Genomic DNA, 24,247 nt, shown 5'->3' with positions numbered 1-24,247 from the left:
TATATACCAATGAAAGTAGAAAATATCACCACTATAACGATGCACTATAGGTAATTTGCCCTGTTTTTGAGGCAAAAAGTCGATTTTGCAACTTTTAATAATAATAATTTTTTAGTTGGCATTGAAAAAAGAACATGTCAAAATGTGTTAATATGAATGATATTTTTCAAAATAGCGTCATTATCGCGGTTTAAATTGCAATCAAAGTGAGAATTTCGAAGAAGAACTAAAAAAATATATATTGTAAGACATATTTCAATGTATTTAAAACAGCGGAAAAATAAACCAAATATAAATATATGAAAAATGGAATAGATTGACAATTGCGAGAGGAATTTATTTCATATATAATTGGTTTGTCTTTTTACGTACTGAACTTTACTGAACATTTTTTCTTCAGTAAAGTTTTGACAATTGTATAATTGAAATGTTGCTAAACATTACTGAAGAAACAATGTTCAGTAAAGTTCAGTACGTAAAAGGACAAACCTAATATAGCTTAAACATTTTGGGGAGCGACCAAAAACACAAAGTCAGAAATAAATATTTTATTTTTCTGAAACTCACTTCATATAGACTTATACTAAATTGGCCGTGTATGGCCGTGATTTTGCCACCTAGAATACATTACTGAAAGTCTTCTACAATGGTATTACTAGGTTTCAAAACCCGATTTTGCCCGTTTTTTGATATTTATAAGATTTTATTAGGTTACTTCTCAATAAAAAGTCTTAAAATTGTGGAAGTTTGGTTTGAGGAAATAAATAATAAATGTAAAAAATATTGTTGTTTACATTTTCATTGCAAGTGAAATAAGTAATTGCGACAAATTGTTCGTTATATCCGTGGTTTTCTATAAACGGTGCGGCAGTAGTAAGCTTTATTTTATCTCTCTATTACATATTAATCATTGATACGGTTTAAAGGAGTACTAAACTCGTCTTTATTAACGTATATTCAAAAAATATACCAAACTGTAGTAACAATTCGTTGGAAAATCTACTCGCGGGGACAAAATTTGTGTTACTTACTACCGTGATCGTTTTCATCAATTTGTTGTGTATAAGAAAACTAATGAAAAATGGCATTGGAAAAAATAGCTTTGTTCGTTATATACGTAGTTGCTTATAACCGTTGTTCCTTATATCCGAATTTATCTGTAAAAATCTTTGTTTTATCTCACTTTTATACATAAATAATATAAAAAGTTAAAAAATCTTTTAATTCCGGTGTTATTAATTTTTGTCTCAAAAACAGGGCAAATTACCTATAGTGCGATGTAAAGTAGTTTGCCGCAGGTGGTCAAACAACGAAGATATCGCAATAGTCGGTAATAGAACCCACCTTTTCATTCTTGCGATTTTAATTATAATGACGAATATCATAGATTTGGTTGGTGGCAAAAGAAAAGCATGAAAATGAAAGTAGAAAATCTAAACTTTACGATGATGCAAAGAAGGTAGGCGAAGGTGGTCAAACAACGGAGCTCTCTCCTTGGAATATGTCTAATAGAAGCAGAAATATCTGACATGGAAATATAATTCTATAAATTGGAAATTGGGATATCCCAACGTCTTTTTAAATATCACAAGCATTTCACCAACTTGGTAAAGCAATTTGGAACATTTTAAAGTTCAGAATGTCTTCATTGTTGAAACGCATCATCCAACCAAAGCTGATATACTTGTCAGTATAATTCAAACAAAAAATGGGTAAATGAGATGTGCGTCAACCTATTTTGCATCATAATAAAGATGATATTTTCCTCATCCATTGACTGGCTTTCCTTTTGGAATACGTCTACTAAAAGCGGAGATATTCGCATAAGAACATACGTTGTCTGTCTTGGCTACAATTTTTGTCTTTGTGTTGAATCGAAAATCTCAATGGTTTGACTGTTATATGCCAAAATATCCAAAAAACGTCAATAAAAACTTAAAGTCAAAATCGGGAGGCTCGATTTTCACGGTAGATATATGGTCCAGTGGACTTTTTTGCTCAGTTCAATCCCAGGAATCAGAAACGCGAAGGGCTCATTAAGGTTTTCAAATCGCCCCAGCCTAACGAGCTGACCTCCGTATCATCAGTTGGTTTACAAATGACATTAAATCTGCGAAGTATTATGTTTCTTAATGCCGTTCTACTTAACAACTGCGAAGCTACCTGTTTCAAAAAGTCAAAAATACGTACTTTTACGCAGGTAAAAAGCAAACATGTATCATTTTTATTTCTGATGCATTTAGTTGCATTTTCGAGGAACAACGTATGAGCGTGCAACTGAAATATTTTGACGAAGTTTAAACAACATCAAACAACTGACGATACGGAAGTCAGCCGCTATGTGTGTCCGTCCGTCTTTTCATCTAAACCTTGTAATCACGCTACAGGTCGCAATTTTGATCGGATCGTCACCAAATGTTGGTTGTTGATGGGAGTCCCGGAGGGGAAGAAGCCTATTGATTTTTGTGATGGCCGGATGACATTTATTGGTCGGAATGGGCAAAACACTTATTTTGAGAAAAAGTCAACGTTTTATTTCAAAGCGAATATATCAGCTTCTATAAGGGGTATATACCAATGAAAGTAGAAAATATCACCACTATAACGATGCACTATAGGTAATTTGCCCTGTTTTTGAGGCAAAAAGTCGATTTTGCAACTTTTAATAATAATAATTTTTTAGTTGGCATTGAAAAAAGAACATGTCAAAATGTGTTAATATGAATGATATTTTTCAAAATAGCGTCATTATCGCGGTTTAAATTGCAATCAAAGTGAGAATTTCGAAGAAGAACTAAAAAAATATATATTGTAAGACATATTTCAATGTATTTAAAACAGCGGAAAAATAAACCAAATATAAATATATGAAAAATGGAATAGATTGACAATTGCGAGAGGAATTTATTTCATATATAATATAGCTTAAACATTTTGGGGAGCGACCAAAAACACAAAGTCAGAAATAAATATTTTATTTTTCTGAAACTCACTTCATATAGACTTATACTAAATTGGCCGTGTATGGCCGTGATTTTGCCACCTAGAATACATTACTGAAAGTCTTCTACAATGGTATTACTAGGTTTCAAAACCCGATTTTGCCCGTTTTTTGATATTTATAAGATTTTATTAGGTTACTTCTCAATAAAAAGTCTTAAAATTGTGGAAGTTTGGTTTGAGGAAATAAATAATAAATGTAAAAAATATTGTTGTTTACATTTTCATTGCAAGTGAAATAAGTAATTGCGACAAATTGTTCGTTATATCCGTGGTTTTCTATAAACGGTGCGGCAGTAGTAAGCTTTATTTTATCTCTCTATTACATATTAATCATTGATACGGTTTAAAGGAGTACTAAACTCGTCTTTATTAACGTATATTCAAAAAATATACCAAACTGTAGTAACAATTCGTTGGAAAATCTACTCGCGGGGACAAAATTTGTGTTACTTACTACCGTGATCGTTTTCATTAATTTGTTGTGTATAAGAAAACTAATGAAAAATGGCATTGGAAAAAATAGCTTTGTTCGTTATATACGTAGTTGCTTATAACCGTTGTTCCTTATATCCGAATTTATCCGTAAAAATCTTTGTTTTATCTCACTTTTATACATAAATAATATAAAAAGTTAAAAAATCTTTTAATTCCGCTGTTATTAATTTTTGTCTCAAAAACAGGGCAAATTACCTATAGTGCGATGTAAAGTAGTTTGCCGCAGGTGGTCAAACAACGAAGATATCGCAATAGTCGGTAATAGAACCCACCTTTTCATTCTTGCGATTTTAATTATAATGACGAATATCATAGATTTAAAAAAAAAAGTAAAGCATGAAAATGAAAGTAGAAAATCTAAACTTTACGATGATACAAAGAAGGTAGGCGAAGGTGGTCAAACAACGGAGCTCTCTCCTTGGAATATGTCTAATAGAAGCAGAAATATCTGACATGGAAATATAATTCTATAAATTGGAAATTGGGATATCCCAACGTCTTTTTAAACATCACAAGCATTTCACCAACTTGGTAAAGCAATTTGGAACATTTTAAAGTTCAGAATGTCTTCATTGTTGAAACGAATCATCCAACCAAAGCTGATATACTTGTCAGTACAATTCAAACAAAAAATGGGTAAATGAGATGTGCGTCAACCTATTTTGCATCATAATAAAGATGATATTTTCCTCATCCATTGACTGGCTTTCCTTTTGGAATACGTCTACTAAAAGCGGAGATATTCGCATAAGAACATACGTTTATGCCCATTCCGACTCTTGAATATTATCCGTCCATCACCAAACATAATACCTTTTTACCTGAGGGAGTTTGCCATTCTCCTACCAGGCGCGTCTTCCCGGGTGGCGGATGGAGTCGGAGCCGTCCTTGGGCAAACAAAGCCGGACCCGACCTCGCTCATCGTGGAGACTCTGGGGTAGTTCCCTTAAATAAATTAACTAAAACGGGTAGAAAGAACAGGAGAAATAAAGTTACGGTGCAGGAAGTTAATAACCCAGTACCGGCGGCAAGCGTTGATGTGACCACAAGCCAGGTGTCGTCGAAATCAAGCGATTGTGATCCGGCTGTGTTAGGTGTGGATGCCTTGGCACCTACAGCTGTACCTGTTACAAGTGCATCAATTCCAACCCCCAAAATAGATGACGACCCGGCAATTCAAACGGAACATGATTTAACCAGGGCAGGTGAAAGCCAGTCTACGGCAGACAGGACCGCAGTTGTGGGCGGGGACGACCTTCACGGGACGCTCAGAACTATTCATGACAGTTTAGAGGCAAAGTAGGGAACTCCTCGACCAGCTGGATAGGCTTGTACCGGATGAGCATTGTGAGGACACACTCCCGGAGGAATTGCTACACAAACTGACCCTGACTGACGATGAGCTGGACACCACGGTGATCCCGGCCAAGTCTACACAGGAAGATTGCTGTGACTCTAACAAAGGGAGTGCGAGCCATGATACCCAACCGGATGCAAGTCTGATTCCGACTGGTCCTGTGTCGGCACTTGCCGACAATAGGCTTCAAAGGCAGACTGCAACTGAAACGATGTCCGACGACGGGGAATCTAACGAGACCCCGGCAACGGGCAGCGACTCGAAAGTTGCATCTGCACGAGAAGCATCGGATGTGAAGCACTACAAACGTGATGTATCCTATCTCCGCAAGTTCGTAGGGAGAGATGCGAACTTGCATTCGGCGAGGAGGTCCTCCCGGATAAAGTAGTGGAGCCGGCTAAGCCTAAAGGAAAAGGCTAATGAGTGCACCTCCAAACCTACGGGCACCCCTAGTGATGACCGACCGGTAAAGGACTCTGCCTCAAAGCCCGATTCTGCTCCGAAAGGCAAGGGTGAAGCGGCTGGAAATGCTGGTCTCAATAGGAAGATGGTTAGGCCAGCTAAGGAAACATTGTCTTCTGGAGGAACGAACAATGTCCCGCAGCATAAATCTGTGAAGCCCGTTCGTTCCTCCGAGGGTCCACAGCCTTCACATAAGAAGACGGTGACTTCTCAGCTGGTTGAACCATTAACCTCGTATGCGGCGGATGTTGAGCGTACAACCAAGGGGAAGCAACTTAGTACAGAGAAGGCATCCACCTCCTCTGGAAAAGTTAACCCCAAGGGGCACGGTCAAGGACGCAAGAAGCCATACAGTAGACCGGTTACAGTGGCAGATGATAAAGACCTTCATTTGGCAATCATCGACAGAGCTGACCCAATTGGTAGAATCAGCGACAGTCACTGGTTGCTTTTTGAAACTGGTCTTCGGTATGCCATAGTTTCTGGACCGGAAGATCAGGAAGACCGAAAATTTGGCAGCGCCTTCATACGAAAGGGTGTCAAGGTTATTAACTGTCTGAACAAGAAGTCACGAAATTTTCTTGTTCGGACAGTTGAGGGCTTTGGCGTTCTGTGGGAAGGAGCTGATCTTGCGGCGGTCTCCCTATCCGATATTCCGTCCAGGAAGATTCTTTTAGCGTGGATTCTCCCACCTGCTCCTGCTGAAAATGCTGAGATTGCAAAATCCCAACCTCACTACGTCGGGCTGGACTGTAATAAGTGTAGCACCCTGTAACGAGGATGGTGGTTTGGTTGCAAGAGTGGCGGTTGACCCCCCTGGGGAGTTATATCTTAGAGAACGTGAGGGAAAACTGAATTTCGGTTCAGGATGGGTTCGGTTTCGACTGAGTCGACCCCACGAAACTCAGTAAGGGTAGGGAAGCGGCAAAGGCTGCGCATCTTGCAGATTAATCTGCATCATTGCAAAGTCGCCGCCGCTGAACTACTCTTGTCCCTCACGACCTCTGAAGTGGACATTGTCTTAGTCCAGGAGCCTTATATCTATAAGAATAAGGTTTCTGGACTAAGCAATGCCGCGTCCTAGGGGGACAAGGTGAGGACTTGTATAGTAGGTAAAAAGAGCTTAAATCTAATATTTCTATCTAATTACAGCAACGGTGACGGCCACGCTGCTGTCATCCGTATACATGCCTTTTAAGGCCCCAGACCCATCAAACCTGGATGTCCGACGGTTGCTCGGTGATATGATGGGTACCTGCAACGTGATCCTGGGATGCGACGCAAACGCTCACCATTTCCAATGGGACAGCAAGGACACCAACAAAAGGGGTGAGTCTACATTCGATTTTATTTTATCATATAATTTACAATATGTAACAGGGGTAATGATCCAACCTTTAAAATTAGGGATAGGGAGGAGGTCATCGACCTAACCCTCTCTAATCTAGATGACTCCGTCCTAAGGAATTGGAGGGTATCTAAAGAATGTTCCTTCTCGGATCATATGAAGATATCCTTTGATGTCTTTTTGGGCGGAGGTCGCCAAATTCCTTATAGGAACCCGCGAAGAACAAACTGGGATAAGTACACGGAACTAACGAGTTCTCAACTGACTCTTAATATTAATGTAGAAACAGTTGAGGATCTTAATGGGACCGTTAAAAATCTTACAGCCGTTCTTCTCCGTTGCCATAAGGAATCCTGTCCACTAACCTATCCTGGGAAGAAATCTCAGCCCTTGTGGTGGAACAAGGAAATTGGCGAGCTTAGAAAACCCACCAGGCGACTGTATAACAGGGCGCATGAGACTAAACTCGACATTGATTGGGACTCCTACAAGGTGAGTTTCAATAAATACAAGATTAAGATCAAGCGAGCTAAGAAAAAATCTTGGGTTAACTTCTGTGAGTTAGTAGAATGAGTCAACGATGCAGCTAGGTTTCGAAGGTTACTTTCCAAGGACCCTAAATCCATCGGAAGTATCAAGAAGCAAGATGGTGCGTGGACAGACTCTGCTACCGAGACTCTTAACCTCTTGGCAAAGACCAACTTCCCAGGCTGTAAGGATGCGCACACCGTCAATAATGAATGTGACGACCTCCAAATTCAAGAGCCTTTGGATTCGGATCTCATTGATAAGGTGGTTAACAGAAATAAGATTAAATGGGCTGTCAACACTTTCAAGCCATATAAGTCACCTGGACCGGATGGTATAACTCCGGCGATGCTTCAATTTGCATCGGCACGTTTATATCAAATCCAGGAGGAGATCTAAAGGGCGTGTTTGACTCTCTCATATGTACCGGGTCTGTGGAAAGAGGTAAAAGATACTTACATTCCCAAATCGGGAAAACCTAGTCACTCTGCAGCAAAGGACTACAGACCCATCAGTTTATCATCCTTTCTCCTTAAGACTCTCGAAAGACTGATCGATCTGGAGATAAGGAGCCATGTAGACACCGCCTCTATAAGCAACTCACAACACGCCTATATTAAAGGCAAATCTGTGGAGTCTGCCATGCATGAGGTGGTTGGCTTCATTGAGATGAATATGAAAAACTCAAACTTTACCTTGGCTGCCTTTCTGGACATAGAAGGAGCTTTCAACAACGTAGAACTTGAGTCCATAAAACTCTCACTTAAGAAAGTTAACACACCTGAACCTCTAACTTGCTGGATAAATAATATGCTAGAAAGCAGAATTATAAACTCCAGCATTGGGGAGACAAAAATTAGGAAAACAGTAACTAGAGACACCCCCTAAGGGGGGGGGTGCTCTCACCATTACTGTGGCTACTTGTTATAAACAATATTTTGACTGATCTGGACAATCAAGGTATAAAAGTTATTGCCTATGCGGACGACGTTGTACTACTGATTTCCGGTAAGTTTCCGTCAACCATTTCGGAGCTTATGCAAGTAGCATTATCGACGTTGTCGCGCTGGGCTAAGGCCAATGGCCTTGGAGTAAACCCAACCAAGACAGAACTGGTAATGTTCACGAGAAAGCGTAAGCTCGGCGTATTTGTACCACTAACACTGGAGCTTCAGCTCTCGCCCGAGGCAAAGTACCTTGGCACAATCCTGGACTGTCAATTGCGATGGAACAGGAATGCTGAGGAAAGGGCGAAGAGAGGATTGATTGCACTTTATTCATGTAAGAATTCTATTGGGAAAAGTTGGGGGGCTAAACCCATCGATTATGCACTGGTTGTATAACACCGTGGTTAGACCCATCTTATCCTATGGTTCTCTTGTTTGGTGGCACTCACTGCGCCAAAAATCGACATCCAGTAGGCTTGACAAGGTACAAAGAGCTGCCTCGATTCTCATAACTGGAGCCACGAGGAGCAGATGAATTAGCTAGACGAGGATCGCAGTCTACAGATCTAGCTATCGCTGACTCTATCAAACCACCCATTTGTCATTTCTTCCAAAAAATTGAAACGTTCTCTGACGAAAGAGCCAGTGAATTGTGGCATAATGAACCTAGGTGCATTGTGGCAGGATCCATATGGCCGTCTCTGTCAGTCAAAGGAACGAACTCTCTGTTGAACCTGAGTAAAGCTGAAGTTAGAGTAACGACGGTAGTCATAACTGGACACTGCTATATCAGGGCCCTTACCATCAAATGGGATGAGGATGTTACTGACTACTGCAGACTCTGTGAGGATGAGGATGAGTTAGAGACGATCGAGCACATCCTGTGTCGTTGTCCAGCCTTGGCTCGTAGACGGCATAGGTTAGTAGGTGTTCACTTTCCACCGTGTCTAACTTTCTACTCAACTGTGGAACCTGCTGTGATCTACAACATCATCAAAAATCTGAAGTGGCTGGGACAATTATCGTTGAGTGGAGTTGCCAGTTGTCAAAATTGATCCACGTATGGCAACTCTCAACTGAAGTTGCGAATCTCAGTTGACGAAGCGGCTGTTTTTCAGCAACCACAAATTTTCAGTTGCAGTGAACATTTTCGAAGAAACAAGAAGTAAAATAGAAGGAAAAAATAAACATTTTGTTAACAGTTATTGATTCTTTGCATCATTAATTAATTTTTTGTATCAATACGGTGAAAATAACGACAAATCAACAGTTCGAAATATTAATTGATAAACTGAGTGAAAATCCAAACTTAGCCCGAGGAGTTCGGGAGTTTTAGTGAAACCAAAGCCACAGCGGATGAAGCGTGGAGGTCCATTTCGGACAGTTTAAACAGCCATGAACCTCCAACACGAACACCTGAAGAGTGGCAGAGTCTGGATTCACTTTAAAGCAAAGTTGAAAAAGAAAATGCCTCAAAATAAAATAAACTTAAACGACACTGGTGGTGGACCATCACAATAAGTGAATTTATCGCCTTTGGAGCGGACAGCAGCAAATCTTTTGCAAATGAATTTGGTGACAAATACAGTAGGTTCAGTTTAAGTACAAATGACGAACATCCTCCTACACCAGGGAATTTCGTTTTTGAATAAAAATGGTTTTTATTTTGCCTTTTTTCCTGCTCTCTCAACTTCGAAACACACAATTTGTCCTTTATCAAGGGGACAACTTCCTTCAATACTCTCGACAATGTAGATTGAGCCATGTAATTGTTAAAATCATTGCCATGGGACTTTTGGAAACTTCCGTCCTCAAAGAATCGCAACGCTGCGCACACTTTTAAAAGTGGGGGTATTGCTGTTGATCTGTAACTTACTTTGAAGTCATCCTTTAACGTTTCCACAACGTAAACTACCGCATCCTTTGGCAATCCAAAATACGCCTTAAACCTGAAATAGTTTACTGACTATACAGATCTTTCCACATGATCATCAGCTTACAGTGCAGATGGTAATTCCAATGGATTCGACTTGTCCCTCAAATTTCTTCTAATAGATGCAATGTCCTGTACATTTTCTTCATCATCAAAAAATAATTCCACCGAACTTATCATTTTATGGGACAGCAAATAAAACTTGACGATCCGAAGATTCAATGGGCAGGTTATATTCCAAAATATTAAAATATTGTCCAGAATACACAAAAGAGTTATCCAAAACGCAATTATTTTTAAAATGTTTTTTTTTTTTTTTTTTTTTTGCGAATAGAGGTCACAAGTTTGAAAAAACACTGATCGATAACATGTTTATCGACCACCCAGTTGAATTGACATTAATGGTACAAAATTTCGTCTCAGTCGCGCAGACAACTGACAACGCAACTCAAGTTTAGTGGCAATACAAGATAGACCCATATGTTTCAACTATTCTGCCTACCATTAAAAATAAATCTTTTTTTCCTTCTCTAAAGCTATTATTTATATTTATCGTTCTTCGTTCTATATTATTCGTTCTTTACTTTTCTAACAACTTCCTCTTTTTATTTCTTCCCCCAATCCTCTCTTTTTTTCCTCTTTTTTCTACTGGATGATCACAATGGACCGGAAGGTCTCCGAGTGACGCAGTCACAAGTCAGTGGCTGCACATCCCCTAACCTAATACCTTTATATCTCTGGGAGCCCTATTAACCACCAAAATGACATGGCAATTCTATCAAAATTGCTAACTGTAGCGTGATTACCCCAACCTACTTTGCAACAATAAAAAGGAAATCTTATCTTCTTCCAGTAATGGGAGTTCCTTTTGGAATACGCCTACCACATAAGGTTTTTGCCCATTCCGACCCCTGAATATTATCGATCATCACCAAAATCAACAGGCTTCTTCCTCCATGGGATTTCCATTAACCCTCAAAAGTTCTTGACGAGTAACAAAAAATCATAAAATTCCTTCATTTTTAAAGAGGAAAAATTCCAGATTTCGTATTTTGACTGAAGGCTTTCCTACACACTTAATATGTACACGTATACACGAAGGGGTTCGTCGGCCCGACAGCATCAGTGATAGTCAATGGAGGCCTTAAATAATGTGTATATCTCAGGAATGGTTCCTTCTAGGAAAAAATTATAAAGATTAAAATTGTATATTTCTGTCTAGAATAATAATAATCACTTTTTGATTAGACCCACCTTTTTCAAGAAAAAATTCGAAACCATAAAAAAATCCCTAAATTTTGACTTTTGACCCCGAATAACTGTTATTGTACATATGGACATTTTAGGACATTGCTTCTAATGGCAAACCCTAGCTCTCCACCAAAATTCAATTCAATGTCTATTTTGACTGAATAAATAATAGAAAAAATGTTTTCTAAGATGAAACAAAATCAGGTGCGGAGAGCGGTTCAGCTGCGGTAATTAATTTGCAATTTTGGATGTAAACTTTTTGCTGATAATTTATTTGTAGTTATTTCATGAATACGTTTGGATTAATAAAAAGTTTTGTGTGTAATGAAAATCATATTTCAATACAGCATTTTCCATTTTTCTAGCAAGACACGAAAATGTTATGAGAAAAGGTTGACGAAAATGACATGTCAAAGAATTGGTGAAAAAGACTTGCCAAAGCATTGGTGAAAATGACAAGTCAAAACATTGCTGAAAATTACGTACGTAAATAAAAAAAATCTGTTGTTGTCCACGCTCATAATTCATCGATGAAGATGCTAAAAATATGACATGCCAGATCAGATTGAATAGCATCTCCGGCATCGAGCATTTCGCTGGATAACTCTGAGGGTTTTTCCATAAAATGCATTGAAAAATTTGTGGAAAAAATCGACGCAATGACGTTTTTGGTTACAATCAAAGGACTTTTATTGTCAAGCAGCCTTCAAATAAATCGGATTCGCTACTAAATTAAATACTGACAATTTTGGTCAAAAATTCAGCTACAAGTTTTTTATTGTCCTCCTATTTTGTTCACCAAAATATTGGAAGATGATTTATCATATACAGTCGATGGGAAGATGCGGACTACAGAATTACGACTAACATCTAGGCGGTTGGTTTCAAGTCAATTAAGCTTGAATGTTTGCCATCCAATGTCGCATCTTTTTACAACCCGTGGTTCAAGATGTAATAAAAATATTAAAATGACACTGCCGGAATCGGCAAATATCCACTATACTGGCAAGAATAGAAAAGGATCAAAGTACGAAATTAAATGTGTTGGATGCCGTGTTATTGTTAGATGATGCGTGGAAAATGTAACGTCTTCTGTAATTCCTAATTGTTTTCATAATGCGGGATTGTAAATGGTCATTTGAACGATTCTGAAGACATTTATCTTCACTCTCATTTCTCCCAACACGTAGAAGATATTGATGAATTAGTTGCCATCGATGACCATGTTTCCACATCTGCCATGTATAATAACGACATAATATTGAAAGTTTTAGATTAAGGCAATTCTAACAAGGAAATTACCGAACTACTACAGAACCAGCATATCAATTACCGTCAGTGTCAGAGGCGTATCTAGAAACTCTTCAACAATTTACTTAGAAGATGTTACTAGCAAGGAAGGGGTTTTGGAACCCCTTTCAAAACTCAGATCTGAGTTAAATTTCAAACGTATATATAATTATTTGGTTTTTAAGTCATTTATACGTATGTATGTGTATAGAATCGAAAAGAAAAAAATAAAATTTAAAAAAAATTAATTGAATTTATTTACTTATTTTTACCCAAATGTCACTATACATAGTATAATCTCACCTCTTTTATAAATATCGTTTATAAAGACTATCGCTTTTAGCGTCCGATTTTGGTCGGTCCCTTGACCGACGTTATAAGCGATTTCGACTGTATTTATAATTTATCATATATGTATTTGAACTGTATTGGCTCTCAATTATCAAAATTTAATTGCACCTTTGATGAATCTATTTCTTATTTTTGCTTTTATGACTACGTTGAGACGTTGTATACAGCATAATAATCGATTTCTTATTTTCATTGTTATTTACATTTTTATATTTACCCCCTGTTTTTGTAAAAAATTTATTGTTCTCACACGAATTGTCAAATTTTATAGGTCGATTTACTCGCCTTAACGCAAATGTGGAACGCCAATTTTTTGAATGAGGAATTCTTAACTACATAGAGAACGTGTCTACGAAGAATTAGGTCTGTATGTCATCTAGGGGCCGATCTATGGATGTCCAAATTATTACGAATAAAGACGAACGAACAAAAATTAGTAACAAAAACAGGGGTTTAGCTAATTTTAATAATTATATTTACATTTTCATACTGCTTTAAGCTTTTTTTATTGTGCTGGAGTAGTGTAAACATAAATCTATATAATATGATTTAATTCAATCTTTTTTCCCAGATAAATAAATAAAATAAATAAATACACTATCATATAAAACACAATATTAGTATATTTTTCTCCAAATAGGATATAAAACTTTAAATTTTCTTTAAGTATCCTGATCTTGACAGACAGCCCTTGCGGTCCTGAGTATAACTATATACATTTTGCCTTTTACAAGTCCATACTTCCCGAGATATGGGCCTTCAAAGTTCCGCAAATACCAATGACATTTCTCATATTTTTAGGGCGGACCAAGGCAATATGGGTATCATTGTAAAGTCCGCAGTACAATTTAGAAGTTTAAGTGGCCCGCCGGCCTTTTAACAATTAATTTCTTAGGGTTTGAGTTGGCTTTCACGGCTTTACCAAAATGTACAACTTTTACCTGCGGTCATAATCGGTTATCAGGTTATTTGAACCAAAAGTTCGTTTAAAATACCCGAAATATAACCAAAACTACACTTTTACTATACTCTTTGATTTTATATTCCGATTATTAACAAAAAACATAAAATTTTACAGAAAATTGTGTATGCATAACCGAAATTTGCACCTGCTGCTCATAGGAAAATGTCTTAAACCAAACTTAAGAAATTTTAAGGAAAAAAAATTTTAAGGAAAAATTTGTCCGTGTAACCGAATTTTGCTCCATACCCTTAATCGGTTGTAATAGTATGAGAAATATCATTGGTATTTACACAGATTAATATCTCAGGATGTATGGACTTGTGCAAAACAAAACTTATGAGCTGACTTCTGTATCGTCATTTGCTTTGTGTTGTTTAAACTTCATCAAAATATTTCAGTTGCACACTCATACATTGTTCCTCGAAAATGCAAGTAAAGGTATCAGAAATAAAAATGATTCATGCTCGCTTTTTACCTGCTTTGAAAATGCGTATTTTTATGCTTTGAAACACGTAGCTTTGTAGTTAATTGCAGCGGCGTTAAGAAACATAATACTTCGCACATTTTCTGTCATTTGCCATCTGGAATCGGACCCTAAGCTGGACTTATGGCATTTTCTCTAAGTAGCCGGTCTTTGGCTGATAATTTGGGACTCTCTCCTATGGGCTGATGCAAATCACTCTTTAAAATTGTTTCTTTTGTTATTATTGAAGAGTCAATCAATCTCCATTACAGAGAATAATGTTTACAAAACGCACTGACAGCCTTGCAAAAGGCACTGATCCCTACCAATATCTTGATTTCATCCCGGCGTTTTGTAAACATTACTCTCTGCAATGGAGAGTAATAATAAAGTTATGCCAATGGGGAAATACTCCAGATCAGCGTTGTCAGTATTTTTCAGCCTATTTTCCAAAACTTCTCCAAAACTTTCCCCAAAATTCCACAGATTTGATTGAATTTCATGCATTTTGAGTGAGTGCCCCGTCTTTTGCCGGCGTTGCGTCCCCCCGTGGTTAGTAAGAATGTTGGGGTGAAAATGGTTCCTGAACTAGTGAATATCGATAGTGTTGGTCTGGAGAAGACATCACATCGTGTTCAGAACGTTCAGGAGGTATCACTTCCTGCATCTATTAATTCGGAGGCTGCTTCTGCAAATACTGGTCAAACCCTTCAGCCTGGTCAAAGGCCATTATCTATGGCTCCAGCCATGAAAATGGTATTTGTGTCTAGGATTGGATCGGATACGACAGCTGATGATATAAACTATTATATTAAGTCTAAAATCGAAGGCGATTTCTTTCTAAGTAAATCTTCTTTTAAAATAGTGATGCATGAAAATATTTTCCCGTAATTTATGTCGAAAGAATTTTGGCCTGCTAAGCATTTGTTAAGGAATTTGAGAAGATAACTGGTAATTAAGCTCACTTCCCTCCAAGATCAGCTTCATTATCAAAAAACTGAGTAATTTATTTTCTATTTGCTATCAGAATGTGAGGGGATTAAATACAAAATTGACTCGATTGTTTACTGACAGCTTTGGTTTTGATTATAATGTTATAGTATTCTCCGAAACATGGTTAAAAGCATCGGTAATAAATAGTGAAATATTATGTCGAAATTATCAGATATTTAGAGAAAAGATCGTAAAGATAAAAATGAGGCGGTGTCCTAATTGCAGTGGACACAATGTTTCCTGCTAATTTGATTGAATTAATTTATTTCCCTAATATTAAATTTTTAATTATATCTATTGAATTTGGCAAATTTAAATTATTTGTGACTCGGAAAATTCCACAAGCAGCAAATCGTGAACCACTACATTAGGTAATAAAATTAGCCCATGTTATTATTTAGCATTATTTCGCTATAACCTTAATTGATGCCCAAAAATTATAAAATGTTTAATTTCCAGGAAGCAAAACAGCGAGTTACACTTTTAAGGCATTAATTAAGATTAGCACTTAAGTAAAAAAATTTGGAAAAAAAAAAAAAAAAAAAAAAAAATTTGGAAAACCCATATAATTTTTTATTTCTTTCACTTATCAAAATAGTCTGGCTTTTTTCTTTCAATAAAAATAAAGGTTTCATTCAATTTGGAAAAGGTTTCATTTAATATGGAAATGCTATATAAATAAAAATATAAATAAATATAAATATAAATGTATGTATAAGCAACATATTTCTGCAATAAACTCAATTAATAAAACAATGCATGAGACAGATCGAATTGTAGTTCTTAGTGATTTTAATATACCTTCTGTTAAGTGGCTCTCATTGCCGGATTCTGAAGCTGCTAATCTTAACCAGTATACATTTGAAGTTGTAAGTCAATTTACTGATATCACTCTTTATCAAATAAATGATATATTAAACGCTCTTGATAGAATCCTTGACTTAGCATTTGTGAATTACACTCAATATTTTGAAATATTTAGAATTCCTCCCATAACTATTCCTGAAGATAAATTTCACCCTACTATATGCTTATCCATTATCCACAATTACTCCCTTGCAGAAAATCAGTCAAATTCATTAAAAACTTGTCTCAACTTCAAAAAACAAAATTTTGGAAAGCTCAATACCCTTCATACATACTGACTGACATACTGACTTAGATCTTACAATAGATAAGCTCTATAACATCTTAAATAATTTTTTTTTATAATGCGTTCCAACAACTAAAATTAAAAATAGAGATAAATGTCCTTGGATAACATTGAGTTATCAAAGGTCAAAAATTCAAAAAACTAACTATTTCGAAAATATAAAAAATCAGGCTCCTCAGTAGACTATGCTAATTATTCCGTTGCTAGGTCTAAGTATACCTTGGAATCTCGTAGGTTATACAATGCTTACGTCAACAAGATTAAAAAAAAGTGTTGTCACGGCGTGTTAGTGTTCAGAACCAAACTCATAACTTTCAAAGGCTACGCTAAGCGTTTGTCATGAAAGCCATACAAAGGTTTGAACAAAAAATTCAACTTTGCTTTCCTTTTTCAAAAAGCATCTTGGTCAGTAAGCTCGTCTCCAACGAGAAATTAATTAAAAAATTAATAAAAAAATTACCTTCGCCTAATAGGCAAAATTTTCAAATAAAAATAAAAATCAGCTTGAGCCAGGCTGGGGTTCGAACCCACGTCCTTGAAAAACACATGGAAAAAAGTGTTGTCACGGCGTGTTAGTGTTCAGAAGCAAACTCGTAACTTTCAAAGGCTACGCTAAGCGTTTGTCATGAAAGCCATACAAAGATTTGAACAAAAAATTCAACTTTGTAAAAAAAAAAACAACTTGCATTTGAAAGAGGAAATAAGTTAGAGGATAGCGAAGCCGCCCCACAGTCGATGTGTCTGAGGAGCCTTCCTAAACCAAAGGCGAAACATGCATGTCACACAGTGGTGATTGTGTGGGTTCGTATCGTCGGCTTTCCTTTTTCAAAAAGCATCTTGGTCAGTAAGCTCGTCTCTAACAAGAAATTAATTAAAAGATTAAGTATAATAGAACATTGGTGGCGTTTATTTAATTGGGATAGCTGTTACAATTTTGATTTTTCAAAATAGTCTGGCTAAATCCCTTTTGTTGTTTTAATATTTAAAACAACAAGTTTATTAGTGGAGAAGGTTTGGCATTGTTCGCCAAGGGGTAAGGCAAGGAAGACTAGGTTTCTCATTGAAGGTTTTTCTTTGTTTACGTTTATACTTCGAGCTGACGATTGATGTTTGGGTATAAAAAGTTTCTTGTTGAAGAAGTTATTGAAAAATAACTTCGGTGGAGAATATCCACAAACAAGAAACAAAGGGAACTGATGAGATCCAGTGGCGTGGATCGAAACTAGTCTTCCTTGCCTTACCCCTTGGCGAACAATGCCAAACCTTCTCCACTAATAAACTTGTTGTTTTAAATATTAAAACAACAAAAGGGATTTAGCCAGACTATTTTGAAAAATCAAGATTAAGTATAATTTTAAATACAATCCTAAATCTTTTAATGATTTTGTCAATTTAAAAAGAAAAACATCATCCAAACCTTCTTTATTGAAATTTCAAAATGAAGAATTTGTCAATAACTCTGATACTGCAGAATGTTTTGCAAATTTTTTTGCCACAACTTATTCTAATTTAACGTATCAATTTCAAGATTCATATCCTTACGAGCTATCTCAGATCGACCATATTTATATGCCCTTTTTACAATGTCAAGATGTTTCCAAAAGTCTACGGAGTTTAAAATCTTTTAAAAGTCCAGGTCCAGACGGTATACCTAGTATAATTCTTAAGCATTGTTCAAATACATTAGACGCACCTTTCTTTAACACTATTGTTTAATTATTCCTTAAATTTGGCTACATACATAATGGGGGTTATCATGAATGAAGTTTCCCCGTGAGTTTCGTCTTTCCGCCGTTGCAACTTAAGGGAGAAAGTGAAAAAAATCACGGGGAATTGCCGTTCATGATAACCCCCAATACCTCTTCACAAGCCCGGAAGTCTAACAAATGTATCTAACTATAGAGGATTTTCAATTTCACACAAAATTCTACCCATGCTAAGTCAATATCAGCATGGTTTTCGCAGTGGTCTTTCAACCGTTACTAACCTGGTTCAATTTACATCAACTGTTATAAAAGGATTCCGATTCAGATTTTAGCAAAGCTTTTGATAGGGTCAACCATAAGCTTTTGCTATATAAACTAGATTATATTGGCAAATTTAGTCAAGTGGATAGAGTCTTATTTACAAAATAGATCGCAAGTAGTTTTGTTCGATGGATGTCTATCAAGGTCGATAAATGTTCCGTCGTGTGTTCCGCAAGGAAGTCACCTTGGACTGGTTCTCTTTCTATTGTTCATAAATGATTTGCCAAACTCAATTGAACATTTCAAAGAGTTAATGTATGGAGACGATGTCAAGTTATTTGTCACTCATAATTCTGAAAAGCAAGCTGATTTACTCCAAAATGATTTAAATAGCCTTTTCCAATGGAGTAACTTAAATTGTATGGATTTAAATTTAAACAAATGTAAACATATGTGTTTCTCCAGATCTTCATCATTGATAAGGCAATACAATATTAATGGTTATGCTTTATCTACATTAGAATCATTTGTTGATCTCGGTGTGTTAATGGATCCAAAATTAAATTTTAATGACTATGTAATGGTAAATAATGCCCATGGAGTCTTAGGGTTTATTAAACGATGGACCAAAGAATTCTTTGGTCCCTATATAACAAAGCAACTATTTACGCCTGTTAGATCTATTATGAAATATACTCTGATAAAATCGAATCCGTGCAAAAACAATTTCTTCTTTTTGCACTAAGGGATCTTCATTGGAATAGTGATTTTGTGTTGCCTTCCTACACTAGCAAGTTAAAATTAATTCGATTGCCTACATTAAAAAGTAGGCGCATTATGTTGAATACTATGATGGTGCTAAAAATTGTGAATGGTAGTGTGCGATCAAATTTCCTAATTTCGTCCATTAGAATTAATGTTCCTTTGAGATCTAGTAGTGTGCTCATTTTAATTTTTTATATTATAATGTAGATTTTGGCATGAATTTAGAAGTTATAAATAATAACAAATAAACATAATTCTAGTCTATGTACCCTTTAACGTTTAACTAACTGGCTGATGAAGTAGATTCTGTAGCAGGTTATCGATTTCTTCTCATACCGCATCATGATGCCGATCATTGTGTGTACGTGATCCCTACGAAAAGGGAGGTCGCCCCCTCGTCGGCAGGGGTGGAAAAAGTGAGGCGTGGGAACGTTCGAAAAAAAAAAATACCGACTATTGCGATATCTCCGTTATTTGGCCACCTACGTAAACCTACTTCACATCATTGTAAAGATGGAGCCATTAGTGTTAAATAAAGTTTAATTTCATCATTGGTTATCAATCCAGAAATCATTTGTGGACTTCGGTCTTGGATTTGAGACTTACTCCTATGGACAGATGCAAATCTCGGCTACGCGAATAAAGTTTTCTTGTTTTTCCTGCATTTAAAAGTACTATCCATAGCGTTTGAAATTATATCCATATTGCATATGTTAGGTTCCGAAACTTCCACGACCCGATTCCGAAGCTTTCAGGACCCCTATCTCTGGAAATATAGAGTTTGCAAACAACATAGACATACTATCTATGCAGTACACTTTGGAGGAAAGTGGATGTAGTGGCTGGGATTTGAAACCTTTTCAACATAAAGTTATACATTTTTTGTCGGAAATAGTCGTTCTTCTGCCGGAACTTTAGACTTTCTCCTATGGGCAGATGCTAAGCTGGGCTAAGGCCATGTTTATATTATAGACTTTTGTAGGGTTAACCTTCTTAATGAGGATTTATTTGACGTATACGCAAAGGAATTGGCATTTGAAACCCAGTGGGTTTGTTAAATCCGGTTATATATAAACGTACTATAACACAATTTATGCCTACACTTTAAAAGCTTGCTAAAACCTCCATATTACCTTCATCAATCAATAAGACAAAAACACTTTTGGAACTTCAGAGATCCATATCTCGGGAAGTATCGACTTATACACATATATTTGTGATCCGATCCGAAGCTTTGCGAGTCAGCTCATCTTATGCCCTAAATTGTATCACTAAATAAATATGGATCTAATATAAAATGTTTCTCCTGATCCACCAATTTTAGTTGACACAAATATGTAAAATTTATGTGCATTTTTTAGCTCACCTTAAAATCGATATTCTAATGTCTCGCTTGAGTGTATAGTTTTGCACACTTGTGCTGCAGCTGTGAATTCTCAATAGCCGGACAACAAATTTCACTGTGAAAAACGTAGATTTATAACAAGGCTTGATAAACACAATGTTAGACCCTATTTTAAGGAAGTTTGCCTATGCAACCGGCAACGGTTTTTACAATAGTATTGACTGCAGTGGGTGTACGCGAGGATTTAGATGTTCAGATTTGATCCGTATTTCTCTATTTACAACGTTCCGGTTGGATTGATAGTTGTTGTGTAAGCCCTTGTTTTGTATGATGTACCCTAGTAGAGGAAACACAAATATTAAAACAATACATTCGGACGGAATTTATGTTATGTGACATTACAGTAATTATAATTTTTTGCAGCACCAATGGAAAATAAGTAACTCGTTTTTAAGTCGATAAAAAAATCAAAAAAATGAGTGGGACAGATGTATAATACGATGGTGGATACCAGTTACTGCGTATTATACGACTACCAAGATAACCACTTCCGCAATAAAACTTTTTTATATTATTATATGTGAGGTTCACACGTAGTGTATTCTCGTACCTTTTGTACCGGTAACTCCGCATTTACATCTAACACGTGTACGTAATCCTCTCGATTTCAACTGTCAATTCCATTGCTTATAGTGCGGTTACACTACAGTTTTTTGCCGGGTTAACCCACTTTATGAGGATTTATTGCTTAATCTGGTCAAATCTGACCAGATTTGCCATACAAAAATTAAATCCTCTCACGACTGGGTTTATTTTAAATCCGGCACAAATCCACCAAAAATACAGTGTTGTATTCGGTATTTGTGCAAAAAAATCCAACTCTACTCAAAGAGTACCAAAAGTTGCAACTGTTTTTGCAACAGAGTTTGTCGTGTTTTACACGTTTACGATTGGTCGCATGAGATTTTATGGAGTTAATAAATCTAAAGTTATTTGAAAATCATAAAATTATTTATTTTTTTACATTAGACACTTTTTTAACAAAAAGTACGCTTGATACCATGATACAAAAATGTATCCCTGTGTGTAAAATATACCAATATGAGCAAAGAGGGGATGATATCTCATACGAGAAATTGTAAAAGTGTAACACACGACTTTATCAGTTATTTTGTATGTATACGTAAACCAACATTAGCTGACAGTTTATATCCTCGAAAAGCTAAGTGTAACCAGCAAAGATTAACCCACTGGATCTATTAAACCCAGTGGGTTAACCTTCAATAGTGTAACCGGGGTATTAAACGACAAATAAAGTCCAATGGATTTCAGATGAGAATTCATCTGACGTATATGCAAAGGAATTGCAAGTTGAAATCCACTCGATTTCGTAAATGTAAATGTATGTATTATAAGTCTTAATTAGAAAGGTTAGCTGAAGCTGTCAGTTTAAATTATTTCTTTCGAGTGTTCCTAAAACTTCACAACAATATATATGTAAATGTATATCAACATTATTGAATTCATTTTTTTAAATGGCTTCTGCCATGGAATCTAAATTTTAATTGTAATCTCACAATACATGTATAATTGGCCTTGTAGGCTTTTTTTGTGTTGATATCGAATAAATAAATAAATAAATAATGCTTGGTTTACATTCGGCGTCGTTTCGTGATTTCGAAGGCGTTTCGTGATTTCGCGCGGAATCAAGCAAAATTTATCATGATTTCGCATACAAAAATGAAATCTTCTCATTTTGCGATTTCAGCGAAATCAACAACGAAATCACAGTACTCATTATATACAACCCTGTTTTTGCCTAAAATAGTACCAAAAGTTGCAACACTTTTAACGTATCACAATAAACAAGGTAGATGGTCAATTGCTGCAACAAAAAATTTTATTATAAAAATGTGTAAACAATGTGAAAAAAATATTAAGTTATGCTTAGTTTACATTTGGCGTCGTTTCGTGATTTCGAAGGCGTTTCGTGATTTCGCGCGGAATCAAGCAAAATTTATCATGATTTCGCATACAAAAATGAAATCCTCTCATTTCGTGATTTCAGCGAAATCAACATCGAAATCACAGTACACATGATATACAACCCTGCGTTTGCCTAAAAAAGTACCAAAAGTTGCAACACTTTTCACGTATCACAATAAACAAGGTAGATGGTCAATTGCTGCAACAAAAAATTTTAGTATCAAAATTTGTAAACGATGTGAAAAAAATATTAAATTACTTTGTTACAATGATATTTTTTATTGTGTTCCCGTACTTTTTAATGGTAATGTTAGAAAAAAGAGCGAATTGTCAAAACTTGCTTCCCCATACAAATTTTTTAAAAAATAAGGGGACGGAAAAATGACGGAAATTGCAAAAACTCCAGCATAAATATCAAAATCAACGTATAGGCTATCATATTAGATGCCAATGAACATGCTTGCTGCTAGTTTCTACTAGGCCAAAATTGTATGGCAGAAAACAGAAGAAGAGGGTGTTATTCGGCGCTATTTTTGTATAAAGAAAAGTGCAAGTCTTGCTAGATTTCGGAGTAGGGGAACGCAATTTTAGCACTAAACGGGAAAACTACTGCAAGTACTAATTTTGTGCAGGTTCTGAGCACAATTTTTATCTATCAAATGGCCTGTTCCCGTACTTTATAAAGTGGTAAAAGTTGTAAAAGTCGTAAACGATTTTCATATAAATTTTGTGTAAGGGAACGAAAATGTGTAAAAGTGGTAAAAATTGTAAAAACTTTTTAGTTCTGGAACAGAGCTAAAATTTATTATAACGAAGTCTCAACGATAAAATCATTTTTTGATATTTTCATTTGTTAGTACTATACACAATTAATACGATATATAGATCATTTTACGATAATTTTCCAAATAAAGTTTTAAAGTTCTATATTGTCGTATATTTTTGATGCTTAATTCAATTTACAACAACTTGTTTTGAAAATTCATGTTCGATCAGCTGCGCATATGCATCCACCTTGATCATTGTGATATGTTTGAAATCAACAAAAAAATAAGTGTAAACACCGGGGTGTATTTCAGGATTTCGTGAAATCCAGTGGATTTTGGAGCGCAAGTATAAACTTGGCATTACTTTGTTACAATGATATGTTCCATTGTGTTCCCGTACTTTTTTAACGGTAATGTTAGAAAAAAGAGCGAATTGTCAAAAATTGCTTTCCGATACAAATTTCTTAAAAAATACGGGAACGGAAAAATGACGGAAATTGCAAAAACTCCAGCAGAAATGTCAAAATCAACGTATCAGCTATCATATTCAGATGCCAATAAACTATGCCAAATTTGTGTAGCAGAAAACAAGAGAAAAGGGTATTTGTTATTCAGCGCTATTTTCGTTTAAAGAGAAGTGCAAGTCTTGCTAGATTTTGGAGTACGGGAAAGCATTTGTAGCACTAAACGGGAAAACTACGGCAGGTAGTAATATTTTGCACGTTCTGAACACAACCAAAATTTATTACTATGATGTCTCAACGATAAAATCATTTTTTATTTTTTCATTTGTTAGTATTATAACCAATCAATACGATATATAGATAAATGTACAATAATTTTTGAAATAAAGCAGTAAAGTTCTATATTGTCGTATTT

The 24,247-nt window shown here is 36.0% G+C and overlaps 1 protein-coding gene across 1 annotated transcript in view; it reads right to left on the bottom strand.

The window, feature by feature from the left end:
- CkIIalpha (casein kinase II subunit alpha) overlaps positions 1 to 21,183 on the bottom strand; it is a 33,276-nt gene extending 12,093 nt beyond the window's left edge. Inside the window, exons 1-2 of the mRNA XM_073992672.1 lie at positions 21,018 to 21,183; positions 20,637 to 20,952 (exon numbers count right to left, since the gene is read on the bottom strand). The gene's annotated coding sequence lies outside the window, so the exon portion shown is untranslated. The remainder of the gene's footprint in view (positions 1 to 20,636; positions 20,953 to 21,017) is intronic.
- Between the last annotated feature and the right edge of the window lie 3,064 nt (positions 21,184 to 24,247).

Source organism: Musca autumnalis, unplaced genomic scaffold (assembly GCF_047663935.1).
Source record: "Musca autumnalis isolate F117 unplaced genomic scaffold, ASM4766393v1 scaffold_1, whole genome shotgun sequence".
In the NCBI taxonomy this organism is placed as follows: Eukaryota; Metazoa; Arthropoda; class Insecta; order Diptera; family Muscidae; genus Musca; species Musca autumnalis.
Note: the sequence above shows the minus strand (reverse complement) of the source record. Positions and strands in the feature narration are given on the sequence as shown.